Genomic DNA, 15442 nt, shown 5'->3' with positions numbered 1-15442 from the left:
TCTCGGCCCACTGAATTATCCTGGTTACTTCTGTCATCGCTAAGAAACTCCTTGTTCCTCCCTGATGATTGATGTAAGCTACAGTCGTGATGTTGTCCGACTGGAATCTGATGAATTTGATCGAAGCCAACTGAGGCCAAGCCTGAAGCGCATTGAATATGGCTCTCAACTCCAGAATGTTGATGGGAAGTGGAGACTCCGATAGAGTCCACACGCCTTGAGCTTTCAAGGAATTCCAGACTGCTCCCCATCCCATCAGACTGGCATCCATTGTCACTATCTCCCATGAGGGTCTGCGGAAGCATGTCCCCTGGGACAGATGATCCAGCAACAACCACCAAAGAAGAGAGTCCCTTGTCTCCTGATCCAGATCTATTTGAGGAGACTAATTTGCATAATCTTCATTCAATTATCTGAGCATGCTCAGTTGTAGAGGTCTGAGTTGACAACGAGCAAACGGAATGATGTCCATTGCAGCCACCATCAACCCAATTGCCTCCATGCACTGAGCCACTGATGGCCGAGGGTTGGACTAAAGAGATCGGCATGTATTCAGAATCTTTAACTTTCTGACTTCTGTCAAAAAGATTTTCATGGATGGAGAGTCGATTAGAGTTCCCAGGAAAGGAATCCTTGTCTGTGGAATTAGGGAACTCTTTTCTAGATTCACCTTCCACCCGTGAGTCCTTAGAAAAGACAGAACAGTGTCGGTATTAGACTTTGTCAGCTGATAAGACGACGCCTGGATCAGAATATCATCCAGATAAGGCGCCACTGCAATGCCCCGCGGCCTGAGAACCGCCAGCAGAGACCCTAGAACCTTTGTGAAGATTCTGGGTGCCGTGGCCAGACCGAAAGGAAGGGCCACAAACTGAAAATGTTTGTCCAGAAAGGCAAACCTCAGGAATTTGTGGTGATCTCTGTGGATAGGAATATGAAGATATGCATCCTTTAAGTCCACGGTAGTCATATATTGACCCTCCTGGATCAATGGAAGAATTGTCAGAATAGTCTCCATCTTGAAGGATGGAACTCTGAGAAACTTGTTTAGACTTGAGATCTAAAATGGGTCGGAACGTTCCCTCTTTTTTTGGGAACTACAAAAAGATTTGAGTAAAACCCCTGCCCCTGTTCCTGTATTGGAACGGGACAAATTACTCCCATGGAGGAGAGGTCTTTTACACAGCGTAAGAACGCATCTCTTTTTATCTGGTCTACAGACAATCGTGAAAGAAGAAACCTTCCTCTGGGGAAGGAATTTCTGAACTCCAACTGATACCCTTGAGACACGATTTCTAGTGTCCAGGGATCCTGAACGTCTCTTATCCAAGCCTGGACAAAGAGAGAAAGTCTGCCCCCTACTAGTTCTGGTCCCGGATTAGGGGCCGCCCCTTCATGCTGTCTTGGTAGTAGCAGCAGGCTTCTTGGGTTGTTTACCCTTGTTCCAAGCCTGGTTAGGTCTCCAGGTGGGCTTGGCTTGTGAAAAATTCCCTTCCTGTTTAGTGGAAGAGGGGACTCCCTTGAAATTTCGAAAGGAACGAAAATTACTCTGTCGTCCCCTTTGCTTAGATGTTTTATCTTGAGGGAGGAGGTGAACCTTACCTCCCGTAATGTCAGAAATGATCTCCTTCAAGTCAGACCCGAACAGGTCCCTTTCCCTTGTAAGGAATAGCCAAAAGCTTAGATTTAGAGGACACATCCGCAGACCAAGACTTTAGCCATAAGGCTCTGCGTGCTAAGATGGAGAATCCCGAACTCTTAGCCGCCAATTTAGTGATCTGAAAGGCTGCATCCGTAATAAAGGAATAAGCCAATTTAAGAGCCTTAATTCTATCCTGTATTTCTTCCAAAGGAGTCTCAGATCTGAGAGACTTTTCTAGAGCGTCAAACCAAAAGGCAGCCGCAGTCGTGACCGTCACAATGCAGGCCACTGGTTGCAATAGAAACCCCTGATGAATATAGAGTTTTTTGAGGAGACCCTCCAATTTCTTATCCATAGGGTCTTTGAAAGCACAACTGTCCTCGATAGGAATAGTCTTACGCTAAGCCAGAGTAGAAATAGTTCCCTCCACCTTAGGGATCGTCTGCCAAGAATCTCGAACGGTGTCAGCTATAGGGTACATTTTCTTAAAAATAGGAGAAAGGGAGAACGGGATACCCGGTCTTTCCCATTCGCTAGCAATAATCTCTGAAGTTCTCTTAGGAACAGGGAAAACGTCAGAATAAGAAGGGACCTCCAAATATTTGTCCATCTTACTCAATTTCTCTGGAGGGACCACAATAGAATCACAATCGTCCAGAGTCAACAAAACCTCTTGTAGTAACAGGCGGAGGTGATCAAGCTTAAATCTAAAGGACATCAGGTCCTAATCTGTTCGGGGCAAAACACTTCCTGAGTCAGAAAGTTCCCCCTCAGATAGAGCCTCCATACCCCCCAATTCAGAGCCCTGGGAGGGTAGATCGGAAATTGCCATTAAAGCATCAAACGTCGTATGGTCCACATGGGCCTCTTTCTACTGCGTTTGCCTTGAAACACAGGCAAATTAGATAAAACCTCTGAAAGAGTAGATGACATAACTGTAGCCATATCCTACAGAGTGAATGCTGCAGATACCGTTGAAGAACACGGGGGTCGATTGAGCGGGAGTTAAAGGCTGTGACGCTTGGGGAGAAAGGTGCAGCATACCCTGAATCTCATCATTCTGAGAGCAATCCTTAAACATATTTTTATAAAAGAAATTCTGCTCTTTACACTGTAAGGCCCTCTCAATACATGAGGGACAAAACGTAACCGGGGTTCCACAATGACATCTAAACACATAGGACATGTATTATGTTCAAAATCATCCATGCTAGCAAAAAGCAAAAACTAGCTTGGTCGTGTCTCCGGTAATTATGTAATACGAAAAAACGTGTGCACTGTGTCTTTAAAAATAAACTGTCTCATTTTGTACAGATCGTTACTGAATTAAATAAAAATGCAATTGCGGTATAAGTTTTTATCCCACACTTAACCCTGTTAAAAGCAATCCACTGGCACACCCGAATTAACAGTCACCACTGATCAAAAAACTATCCTCTATAACGGCGTGCCTAAGATCGCTTGTATATACTAGCAACAAGCGGACTTAGGAGCCGTAAGTAAGTGCTGCCGACCGGATACTCAGCAAAACCAACTGCACGGCTAAAGCGCTCTATACTAGGCCCCGCCCTTCGTAGGCGGTACGCAACACACCCCGGGAAAAACATAATTTATGCTTACCTGATAAATTCCTTTCTTCTGTTGTGCGATCAGTCCACGGGTCATCATTACTTCTGGGATATAACTCCTCCCCAACAGGAAATGCAAGAGGATTCACCCAGCAGAGCTGATATAGCTCCTCCCCTCTACGTCAGTCCCAGTCATTCGACCAAGAATCAACGAGAAAGGAGTAACCAAGGGTGAAGTGGTGACTGGAGTATAATTTAAAAAATATTTACCTGCCTTAAAAAACAGGGCGGGCCGTGGACTGATCGCACAACAGAAGAAAGGAATTTATCAGGTAAGCATAAATTATGTTTTCTTCTGTTATGTGCGATCAGTCCACGGGTCATCATTACTTCTGGGATACCAATACCAAAGCAAAAGTACACGGATGACGGGAGGGATAGGCAGGCTCATTATATAGAAGGAACCACTGCCTGAAGAACCTTTCTCCCAAAAATAGCCTCCGAAGAAGCAAAAGTGTCAAATTTGTAAAATTTGGAAAAAGTATGAAGCGAAGACCAAGTTGCAGCCTTGCAAATCTGTTCAACAGAGGCCTCATTCTTAAAGGCCCAAGTGGAAGCCACAGCTCTAGTGGAGTGAGCTGTAATTCTTTCAGGAGGCTGCTGTCCAGCAGTCTCATAGGCTAAACGTATTATGCTACGAAGCCAGAAAGAGAGAGAGGTAGCAGAAGCTTTTTGACCTCTCCTCTGTCCAGAATAAACGACAAACAAGGAAGAAGTTTGGCGAAAATTTTTAGTTGCCTGCAAGTAGAACTTGAGGGCACGAACTACATCCAGATTGTGTAGAAGACGTTCCTTCTTTGAAGAAGGATTTGGACACAAGGATGGAACAACAATCTCTTGATTGATATTCCTGTTAGTAACTACCTTAGGTAAGAACCCAGGTTTAGTACGCAGAACTACCTTGTCTGAGTGAAAGATCAGATAAGGAGAATCACAATGTAGGGCTGATAACTCAGAGACTCTTCGAGCCGAGGAAATAGCCATTAAAAATAGAACTTTCCACGATAACAATTTTATATCAATGGAATGAAGGGGTTCAAATGGAACACCTTGTAAAACGTTAAGAACTAAGTTTAAACTCCATGGCGGAGCAACGGCTTTAAACACAGGCTTGATCCTAGCTAAAGCTTGACAAAAAGCCTGGACGTCTGGATTTTCTGACAGACGCCTGTGCAACAAGATGGACAGAGCTGAAATCTGTCCCTTTAATGAACTAGCCGATAAACCCTTTTCTAGACCTTCTTGTAGAAAGGACAATATCCTAGGGATCCTAACCTTACTCCAGGAGTAACGTTTGGATTCGCACCAGTATAGGTATTTGCGCCATATTTTATGGTAAATCTTTCTGGTAACAGGCTTCCTAGCCTGGATCAGGGTATCAATAACCGACTCAGAAAAACCACGCTTTGATAAAATCAAGCGTTCAATTTCCAAGCAGTCAGTTTCAGAGAAGTTAGATTTTGATGTTTGAATGGACCCTGTATCAGAAGGTCCTGTCTCAGAGGTAGAGACCAAGGCGGACAGGATGACATGTCCACTAGATCTGCATACCAAGTCCTGCGTGGCCATGCAGGCGCTATTAGAATCACAGATGCTCTCTCTTGTTTGATTTTCGCAATCAATCGAGGAAGCAGCGGGAAGGGTGGAAACACATAAGCCATCCCGAAGTTCCAAGGTGCTGTCAAAGCATCTATCAGAACCGCTTCCGGATCCCTGGATCTGGACCCGTAGTGAGGAAGTTTGGCGTTCTGGCGAGACGCCATGAGATCTATCTCTGGTTTGCCCCAACGTCGAAGTATTTGGGCAAAAATCTCCGGATGAAGTTCCCACTCTCCCGGATGAAAAGTCTGGCGACTCAAGAAATCCGCCTCCCAGTTCTCCACTCCCGGGATGTGGATTGCTGACAGGTGGCAAGAGTGAGACTCTGCCCAGCGAATTATCTTTGATACTTCCATCATTGCTAGGGAGCTTCTTGTCCCTCCCTGATGGTTGATGTAAGCTACAGTCGTGATATTGTCCGACTGAAACCTGATGAACCCCTGAGTTGTTAATTGGGGCCAAGCTAGAAGGGCATTGAGAACTGCCCTCAATTCCAGAATGTTTATTGGAAGGAGACTCTCCTCCTGATTCCATAATCCCTGAGTCTTCAGAGAATTCCAGACAGCGCCCCAACCTAGTAGGCTGGCGTCTGTTGTTACGATTGTCCAGTCTGGCCTGCTGAATGGCATCCCCCTGGACAGGTGTGGCCGATAAAGCCACCATAGAAGAGAATTTCTGGTCTCTTGATTCAGATTCAGGGTAGGGGACAAATCTGAGTAATCCCCATTCCACTGACTTAGCATGCACAATTGCAGCGGTCTGAGGTGTAGGCGTGCAAAAGGTACTATGTCCATTGCCGCTACCATTAAGCCGATCACCTCCATGCATTGAGCCACTGACGGGTGTTGAATGGAATGAAGGACACGGCATGCATCCTGAAGCCTTGTTAACCTGTCTTCTGTCAGGTAAATCTTCATTTCTACAGAATCTATAAGAGTCCCCAAGAATGGAACTCTTGTGAGAGGAAAAAGAGAACTTTTCTTTTCGTTCACTTTCCATCCATGCGACCTTAGAAATGCCAGAACTAACTCTGTATGAGACTTGGCAGTTTGAAAGCTTGAAGCTTGTATTAGAATGTCGTCTAGGTACGGAGCTACCGAAATCCCTCGCGGTCTTAGTACCGCCAGAAGGGCGCCCAGAACCTTTGTGAAGATTCTTGGGGCCGTAGCCAATCCGAATGGAAGAGCTACAAACTGGTAGTGCCTGTCTAGGAAGGCAAACCGTAGATACCGTTGATGATCTTTGTGAATCGGTATGTGAAGGTAAGCATCTTTTAAATCCACTGTGGTCATGTACTGACCCTTTTGGATCATAGGTAAGATTGTCCGAATAGTTTCCATTTTGAACGATGGAACTCTTAGGAATTTGTTTAGAATCTTTAAATCTAAGATTGGCCTGAAAGTTCCCTCTTTTTTGGGAACCACAAACAGGTTTGAGTAGAACCCTTGTCCTTGTTCCGACCGCGGAACTGGATGGATCACTCCCATTAATAACAGATCTTGTACACAGCGTAGAAACGCTTCTTTCTTTATCTGGTTTGTTGACAACCTTGACAGATGAAATCTCCCTTTTGGGGGAGATAATTTGAAGTCTAGAAGGTATCCCTGAGATATGATCTCCAGCGCCCAGGGATCCTGAACATCTCTTGCCCAGGCCTGAGCGAAGAGAGAAAGTCTGCCCCCCACTAGATCCGGTCCCGGATCGGGGGCTCTCGGTTCATGCTGTCTTTGGGGCAGCAGCAGGTTTCCTGGTCTGTTTGCCCTTATTCCAGGACTGGTTAGGTTTCCAGCCTTGTCTGTAACGAGCAACAGCTCCTTCCTGTTTTGGTGCAGTGGAGGTTGACGCTGCTCCAGGTTTGAAATTCCGAAAGGAACGAAAATTAGACTGTCTAGCCTTAGCTTTGGCTTTGTCTTGAGGTAGGGCGTGGCCCTTACCTCCTGTAATGTCAGCGATAATTTCTTTCAACCCGGGCCCAAATAAAGACTGCCCCTTGAAAGGTATATTAAGTAATTTAGACTTAGAAGTAACATCAGCTGACCAGGATTTTAGCCACAGTGCTCTACGTGCCTGTATGGCGAATCCAGAGTTCTTAGCCGTAAGTTTAGTTAAATGTACTACGGCCTCCGAAATGAATGAATTGGCTAGTTTAAGGACTCTAAGCCTGTCCATAATGTCGTCTAGCGTAGACGAACTAAGGTTCTCTTCCAGAGACTCAATCCAAAATGCTGCCGCAGCCGTAATCGGCGCGATACATGCAAGGGGTTGCAATATAAAACCTTGTTGAACAAACATTTTCTTAAGGTAACCCTCTAATTTTTTATCCATTGGATCTGAAAAAGCACAGCTATCCTCCACCGGGATAGTGGTACGCTTAGCTAAAGTAGAAACTGCTCCCTCCACCTTAGGGACCGTTTGCCATAAGTCCCGAGTAGTGGCGTCTATTGGAAACATCTTTCTAAATATTGGAGGGGGTGAGAACGGCACACCGGGTCTATCCCACTCCTTAGTAACAATTTCAGTTAATCTCTTAGGTATAGGAAAAACGTCAGTACTCGCCGGTACCGCAAAGTATTTATCCAACCTACACATTTTCTCTGGTATTGCAACGGTGTTACAATCATTGAGAGCTGCTAAGACCTCCCCTAGTAATGCACGGAGGTTCTCCAATTTAAATTTAAAATTTGAAATATCTGAATCCAATCTGTTTGGATCAGAACCGTCACCCACAGAATGAAGCTCTCCGTCCTCATGCTCTGCAAGCTGTGACGCAGTATCAGACATGGCCCTAGTATTGTCAGCGCACTCTGTTCTCACCCCAGAGTGATCACGCTTGCCTCTTAGTTCTGGTAATTTAGACAAAACTTCAGTCATAACAGTAGCCATATCATGTAATGTTATCTGTAATGGCCGCCCAGATGTATTAGGCGCCATAATATCACTCACCTCCCGGGCGGGAGATGCAGGTACTGCCGCGTGAGGCGAGTTAGTCGGCATAACTCTTCCCTCGCAGTTTGGTGAAATTTGTTCACATTGTACAAATTGACTTTTATTTAAAGTAGCATCAATACAGTTAGTACATAAATTTCTATTGGGCTCCACCTTGGCATTGGAACAAATGACACAGATATTCTCTGAGTCAGACATGTTTAACACACTAGCAATAACTTGCAACCTGGATATAATCTTTTTTAGCAAAAACGTACTGTGCCTCAAAGAGGTACTTTAACGATTAAATGACAGTTGAGATAATGAACTGAAACAGTTATAGCATCAAGTTTAAAATAACACAACTTTTAGCAAAGGTTTGTTCCCATTAGTAAATAACTAAATTTGACATAAAAAATTATAGAGTAACGTTTTTATTCACAGTCAATAAAAATTCTCACAGCTCTGCTGAGAGAATGTACCTCCCTTCAAAGAAGTTTGAAGACCCCTGAGATCTGTCAGTGAACCGGATCATGCAGGAAATATAATAGTAGCTGACTGGAATTTTTTGATGCGTAGCAAAAGAGCGCCAAAACGGCCCCTCCCTCTCACACACAGCAGTGAGGAGAAACGAAACTGTCACAATTTAAAGCAGACAACTGCCAAGTGGAAAATAATGCCCAAACATTTATTTACTCAGTACCTCAGCAATGTAAACGATTCTACATTCCAGCAAAAACGTTTAACATGACAATATTTATTAAAAGGATTAGTGACCTTTAACAGAGTAGTTCCGGTGAAAAACCATTCCCAGAATACTGAAGTGTATACATACATGTCATTATAACGGTATAGCAGGATTTTTTCATCAATTCCATTCAGAAAATAAAAACTGCTACATACCTCAATGCAGATTCATCTGCCCGCTGTCCCCTGATCTGAAGCCTTTACCTCCCTCAGATGGCCGAGAACAGCAATATGATCTTAACTACTCCGGTTAAAATCATAGTAATAAACTCTGGTAGATTCTTCTTCAAACTCTGCCAGAGAAGTAATAACACGCTCCGGTGCTATTGTAAAATAACAAACTTTTGATTGAAGTCATAAAAACTAAGTATAATCACCATAGTCCTCTCACACATCCTATCTAGTCGTTGGGTGCAAGAGAATGACTGGGACTGACGTAGAGGGGAGGAGCTATATCAGCTCTGCTGGGTGAATCCTCTTGCATTTCCTGTTGGGGAGGAGTTATATCCCAGAAGTAATGATGACCCGTGGACTGATCGCACATAACAGAAGAAAAAACAAGTTTAAGCACCGCCATACACCGGAGTCTGATAGAGAGTATTTTATCTCCCTCCGACTCCGGCATTACTCCCAGCGTCAACCTCATAACCATATGTAAGCCGGACAGAAAGCTCAGCATGCTAAGGCACTGTGGCTGAGCTCTGTAGCAACCCAAGGGTTGCAGGTTCGATCCCCGGCGAGGTCCACTCAGCCTTTTATCCTTCCGAGGTCGATAAAATGAGCAGCGCCTTGAGACCCTTATGGGTGATTAACCGGGCTTTACAAGTACCCAATACATACATATGTCATTCACAAACAAAAACAATCAGATAATCGCCCATTGCTAAACTCAGAGTTGGGGAAAAGTTCAAAACGTCGGTATCCCATTTCTTAATAAAAAACATAATTTATGTAAGAACTTACCTGATAAATTAATTTCTTTCATATTGGCAAGAGTCCATGAGCTAGTGACATATGGGATATACAATCCTACCAGGAGGGGCAAAGTTTCCCAAACCTCAAAATGCCTATAAATACACCCCTCACGACACCCACAATTCAGTTTAAAGAATAGCCAAGCAGTGGGGTGATAAAAAAGGAGAAGAAAGCATCAACAAAGGAAATTTAGAAATAATTGTGCTTTATACAAAAAATCATAACCACCATAAAAAGGGTGGGCCTCATGGACTCTTGCCAATATGAAAGAAATTAATTTATCAGGTAAGTTCTTACATAAATTATGTTTTCTTTCATGTAATTGGCAAGAGTCCATGAGCTAGTGACATATGGGATATTAATACCCAAGATGTGGATCTCCACTCAAGAGTCACTAGAGAGGGAGGGAATAAAATAAAAACAGCCATATTCTGCAGAAAAAAATTAATCCACAACCCAAAAAAATAAGTTTATTTCATTTTTGAAAGAAAAAAAACTTAAATCAAAAGCAGAAGAATCAAACTGAAACAGCTGCCTGAAGAACTTTTCTACCAAAAACTGCTTCAGAGGAAGCAAATACATCAAAACGGTAGAATTTAGTAAATGTATGCAAAGAGGACCAAGTTGCCGCTTTGCAAATCTGATCAACTAAAGCGTCATTCTTAAAAGCCCACAAAGTGGAGACTGATCTAGTAGAATGAGCTGTAATTCTCTTAAGCGGGGCCTGACCCGACTCCAAATAAGCTTGATGAATCAAAAGTTTCAACCAAGAAGCCAAGGAAATAGCAGAAGCCTTCTGACCTTTCCTAGGACCAGAAAATAAAACAAATAGACTGGAAGTCTTCCTGAAATCTCTAGTAGCTTCCACATAATATTTCAAAGCTCTAACCACATCCAAAGAATGTAAGGATCTTTCCAAAGAATTCTTAGGATTAGGACACAAGGAAGGGACAACAATTTCTCTACTAATGTTGTTAGAATTCACAACCTTAGGTAAAAATTGAAAAGAAGTCAGCAAAACTGCCTTATCCTGATGAAAAATCAGAAAAAGGAGACTCACAAGAAAGAGCAGATAACTCAGAAACTCTTCTAGCAGAAGAGATGGCCAAAATGAACAACACTTTCCAAGAAAGGAGTTTAATGTCCAAAGAATGCATAGGTTCAAATGGAGGAGCCTGTAAAGCCTTCAGAACCAAATTAAGACTCCAAGGAGGAGAAATTGAGTTAATAACAGGCTTAATACGAATTAAAGCCTGTACAAAACAGTGTATATCAGGAAGTATAGCAATCTTTCTGTGAAATAAAACAGAAAGAGCAGAGATTTGTCCTTTCAAGGAACTTGCAGACAAACCCTTATCCAAACCATCCTGAAGAAACTGTAAAATTCTAGGAATTCTAAAAGAATGCCAGGAGAATTTATGAGAAGAACACCATGAAATGCAAGTCTTCCAAACCCTATAATAAATCTTTCTAGAGACAGATTTACGAGCTTGTAACATAGTATTAATCACTGAGTCAGAGAAACCACTATGACTTAGTACTAAGCGTTCAATTTCCATACCTTCAAATTTAATGATTTGAGATCCTGATGGAAAAACGGACCTTGAGATAGTAGTTCTGGCCATAACGGAAGTGGCCAAGGTGGGCAACTGGACATCCGAACCAGATCCGCATACCAAAACCTGTGTGGCCATGCTGGAGCCACCAGCAATACAAATGATTCTTCCATGATGATTTTGGAGATCACTCTTGAAAGGAGAACTAGAGGCGGGAAAATGTAAGCAGGATGATAACACCAAGGAAGTGTCAGCGCATCCACTGCTTCCGCCTGAACATCCCTGGGCCTGGACAGGTATCTGGGAAGTTTCTTGTTTAGATGAGAGGCCATGAGATCTATCTCTGGAAGACCCCACAACTGAACAATCTGAGAAAACACATCTGGATAGAGAGACCACTCCTCTGGATGTAAAGTCTGGCGGCTGAGATAATCCGCCTCCCAATTGTCTACACCTGAGATATGCACCGCAGAGATTAGACAAGAGCTGGATTCCCGCCGAAACAAGTATCCAAGATACTTCTTTCATAGCTTGGGGACTGTGAGTCCAACCCTGATGATTGACATATGCCACTGTTGTAATATTGTCTGTCTGAAAACAAATGAACGGTTCTCTATTTTGCAGAGGCCAAAACTGAAGAGCTCTGAGAATTGCACGGAGTTCTAAAATATTTATTGGTAATCTCGCCTCTTGAGATTTCCAAACCCCTTATGCTGTCAGAGATCCCCAAACAGCTCCCCAACCTGAAAGACTCGCATCTGTTGTGATCACAGTCCACATGTCAGAGAGTGTCGTACATTGGGATTTAAGGATATTTATTGCGATATCTTTGTATAATCCCTGCACCATTGATTCAGCATACAAAGCTGTAGAGGTCTCATGTGAAAACGAGCAAAGGGGATCGCGTCCGATGCTGCAGTCATGAGACCTAAAACTTCCATGCACATAGCCACTGAAGGGAATGACTGAGACTGAAGGTGCCGGCATGCTGCAACCAATTTTAAACGTCTCTTGTCAGAGACAGAGTCATGGACACTGAATCTATCTGGAAGCCTAAAAAGGTGACCCTTGTCTGAGGAATCAAGAAACTTTTTGGTAAATTGATACTCCAACCATATTTCCGAAGAAACAACACTAGTTGATTTGTGTGAGATTCTGCAGTACATAAAGAATGAGCTAGAACCAAGATATCGTCCAAATAAGCAAACACCGCAATACCCTGTTCTCTGATTACAGAGAGTAGGGCACCCAGAACCTTTGAAAAGATTCTTGGAGCTGTTGCTAGGCCAAATGGAAGAGCAACAAATTGCTAATGCTTGTTTAGAAAAGAGAATCTCAGAAACCGATAATGTTCTGGATGAATCAGAATATGAAGGTATGCATCCTGCAAGTCTATTGCGGACATATAATGTCCTTGCTGAACAAAAGGCAGAATAGTCCTTATAGTCACCATCTTGAAAGTTGGTACTCTTACATAACGATTCAAAGTTTTCAGATCCAGAACTGGTCTGAATAAATTTTCCTTCTTTGGTACAATGAATAGATTTGAATAAAACCCCAAACCTTGTTCCTGAGGAGGAACTGGCATGATTACCCCTGAAGACTCCAGGTCTGAAACACACTTCAGGAAAGCCTGAGCTTTCACTGGATTTACTGGGATACGTGAGAGAAAAAAATCTTCTCACAGGAGGTCTTACTCTGAATCCTATTCAATACCCTTGAGAGGCAATGCTCTGAATCCATTGATTTTGGACAGATTTTATCCAAATATCCTTGAAAAACCTTAATCTGCCCCCTACCAGCTAAGCTGGAATGAGGGCCGCACCTTCATGCGGACTTAGGGGCTGACTTTGGTTTCCTAAATGGCTTGGATTTATTCCAATTTGAGGAAGGCTTCCAATTGGAAGCAGACTCCTTGGGGGGAGGATTGAGGGTTTTTTTGTTCCTTATTCTGACGAAAGGAACGAAAACGGTTAGAAGCCTTAGATTTACCCTTAGGTTTTTTATCCTGAGGCAGAAAAACTCCCTTTCCCCCAGTGACAGTTGAAATAATAGAATCCAACTGAGAACCAAATAAATTATTACCTTGGAAAGAAAGAGATAGTAATCTAGATTTAGATGTCATATCAGCATTCCAAGATTTAAGCCACAAAGCTCTTCTAGCTAGTATAGCTAAAGACATGGATCTAACATCAATTTTAATAATATCAAAAATGGCATCACAAAATGATTAGCATATTGCATTAAGCGAATAATGCTAAATAAGTCAGAATCCAATTCCTGTTGCGCTAAATTCTCCAACCAGAAAGTTGATGCAGCCGCAACATCAGCCAAAGAAATTGCAGGTTTGAGAAGATGACCTGAATATAAATAGGCCTTCCTTAGATAAGATTCAAGCTTCCTATCTAAAGGATCCTTAAAGGAAGTACTATCTTCCATAGGAATAGTGGTACGTTTAGCAAGAGTAGAAATAGCCCCATCAACTTTGGGGATTTTTTCCCAAAACTCTATAGATTTTGCTGGTAAAGTATACAATTTTTTAAACCTTGAAGAAGGAATAAAAGAAGTACCTGGCTTACTCCATTCCCTAGAAATCATATCAGAAATAGCCTCAGGAATAGGAAAAACCCCTGGAGAAACCACAGGATGTTTAAAAACAGCATTTAAACGTTTATTAGACTGAACGTCAAAAGGACTGGTTACCTCAATATCCAAAGTAATTAACACTTCTTTTAATAAAGAACGCATATACTCTATTTTAAATAAATAAGTAGATTTGTCAGTGTCAATGTCTGAGGAAGGATCTTCTGTATCAGATAGATCCTCATCAGAAGAGGATAAATAATTATGTTGTTGGTCATTTGAAATTTCATCAACTAAATGAGAAGTTTTAAAAGACCTTTTACGTTTATTAAAAGGTGGAAATGCAGACAAAGCCTTCAAAATAGAATCAGAAACAAATTCTTTAAAATTTACAGGTATATCATGCACACTAGAAGTTGAAGGAACTACAACTGGCAATGTACTATTACTGATGGATACACTATCTGCATGTAAAAGTTTATCATGACAACTATTACAAATGACATTCAGTGAAATAATTTCAACAATTTTACAACAAATGCACTTAGCTTTGGTAGAACCGATGTCAGGCAGCAATGTTCCAGCAGAAACTTCTGAGGCAGGATTAGATTGAGACATCTTGCAAAATGTAAGAGAAAAAACAACATATAAAGCAAAATTATCTATTTCCTTATATGACAGTTTCAGGAATGGGAAAAAAATGCAAATAGCATAGGCCTCTGATAGAGAAAAAAGCAAGAGGCAAATATCAATGGGGTATTGAAATGATGAAAAAGTTTGCGCCAAGTATGACGTACAACGTAACGTAAACTTTTTGGTGCCAAAAAGAACCGGAAATGGCACACTTGTATCACTAATGACGCAATCGTGTGAAAGGTCTCAGTGTCAAGTATGACCCCGGAAATGATGAAGTTGCATCAGATGTATTTTTCCACGCCAAAAATATTTTCGCGCCAAGAATGAAGCAATAAAGTTTAGCATTTGACGCACCCGCGGGCCTAATGCCACCCGCAATTTGCAAGAAGTAGTCAATTGAAAAAAGACTAAACCCCAGGTAAGAATTTTTTTTTTTTTAAAAGATGTTTATATTACCCAAATATGAAACTGACAGTCTGCAGAAGGAAATACATGAACCTGACTCATGGCAAATATAAGTACAATACATATATTTAGAACTTTATATAAATGCATAAAGTGCCAAACCATAGCTGAGGTGCCTTAAGTAATAAAAACCATACTTACCAAAAGACACCCATCCACATATAGCAGATAGCCAAACCAGTACTGAAACAGTTATCAGTAGAGGTAATGGTAAATTGAGAGTATATCGTCGATCTGAAAAGGGAGGTAGGAGATGAATCTCTACGACCGATAACAGAGAACCTATGAAATAGACCCCCGTTAGGGAAATCATCGTATTCAATAAGTGATACTCCCTTCACGTCCCTCTGACATTCACTGTACTCTGAGAGGAATCGGGCTTCAACAATGCTGAGAAGCGCATATCAACGTAGAAATCTTAGCACAAACTTACTTCACCACCTCCATAGGAGGCAAAGTTTGTAAAACTGAATTGTGGGTGTGGTGAGGGGTGTATTTATAGGCATTTTGAGGTTTGGAAACTTTGCCCCTCCTGGTAGGATTGTATATCCCATATGTCACTAGCTCATGGACTCTTGCCAATTACATGAAAGAAATGATAACCCACACCTGTTAAAAGGGAAGCTCCATAACCCCTAACAGAAAGGCAGAGTACAGCCAATTCTGAGATATGTTGCCGAGCCCCA

General features: G+C 42.2%; 1 protein-coding gene across 1 annotated transcript in view; it reads right to left on the bottom strand.

Moving 5' to 3' along the window:
- CRTC1 (CREB regulated transcription coactivator 1) overlaps window positions 1-15442 on the bottom strand; it is an 871795-nt gene that overhangs the window by 277188 nt on the left and 579165 nt on the right. The window lies entirely within an intron of this gene.

Source organism: Bombina bombina, chromosome 2 (genome assembly GCF_027579735.1).
Source record: "Bombina bombina isolate aBomBom1 chromosome 2, aBomBom1.pri, whole genome shotgun sequence".
Classification (NCBI taxonomy): Eukaryota; Metazoa; Chordata; class Amphibia; order Anura; family Bombinatoridae; genus Bombina; species Bombina bombina.
The sequence above is the reverse complement of the archived record's forward strand: the minus strand, read 5'-3'. Positions and strand labels throughout refer to the sequence as shown.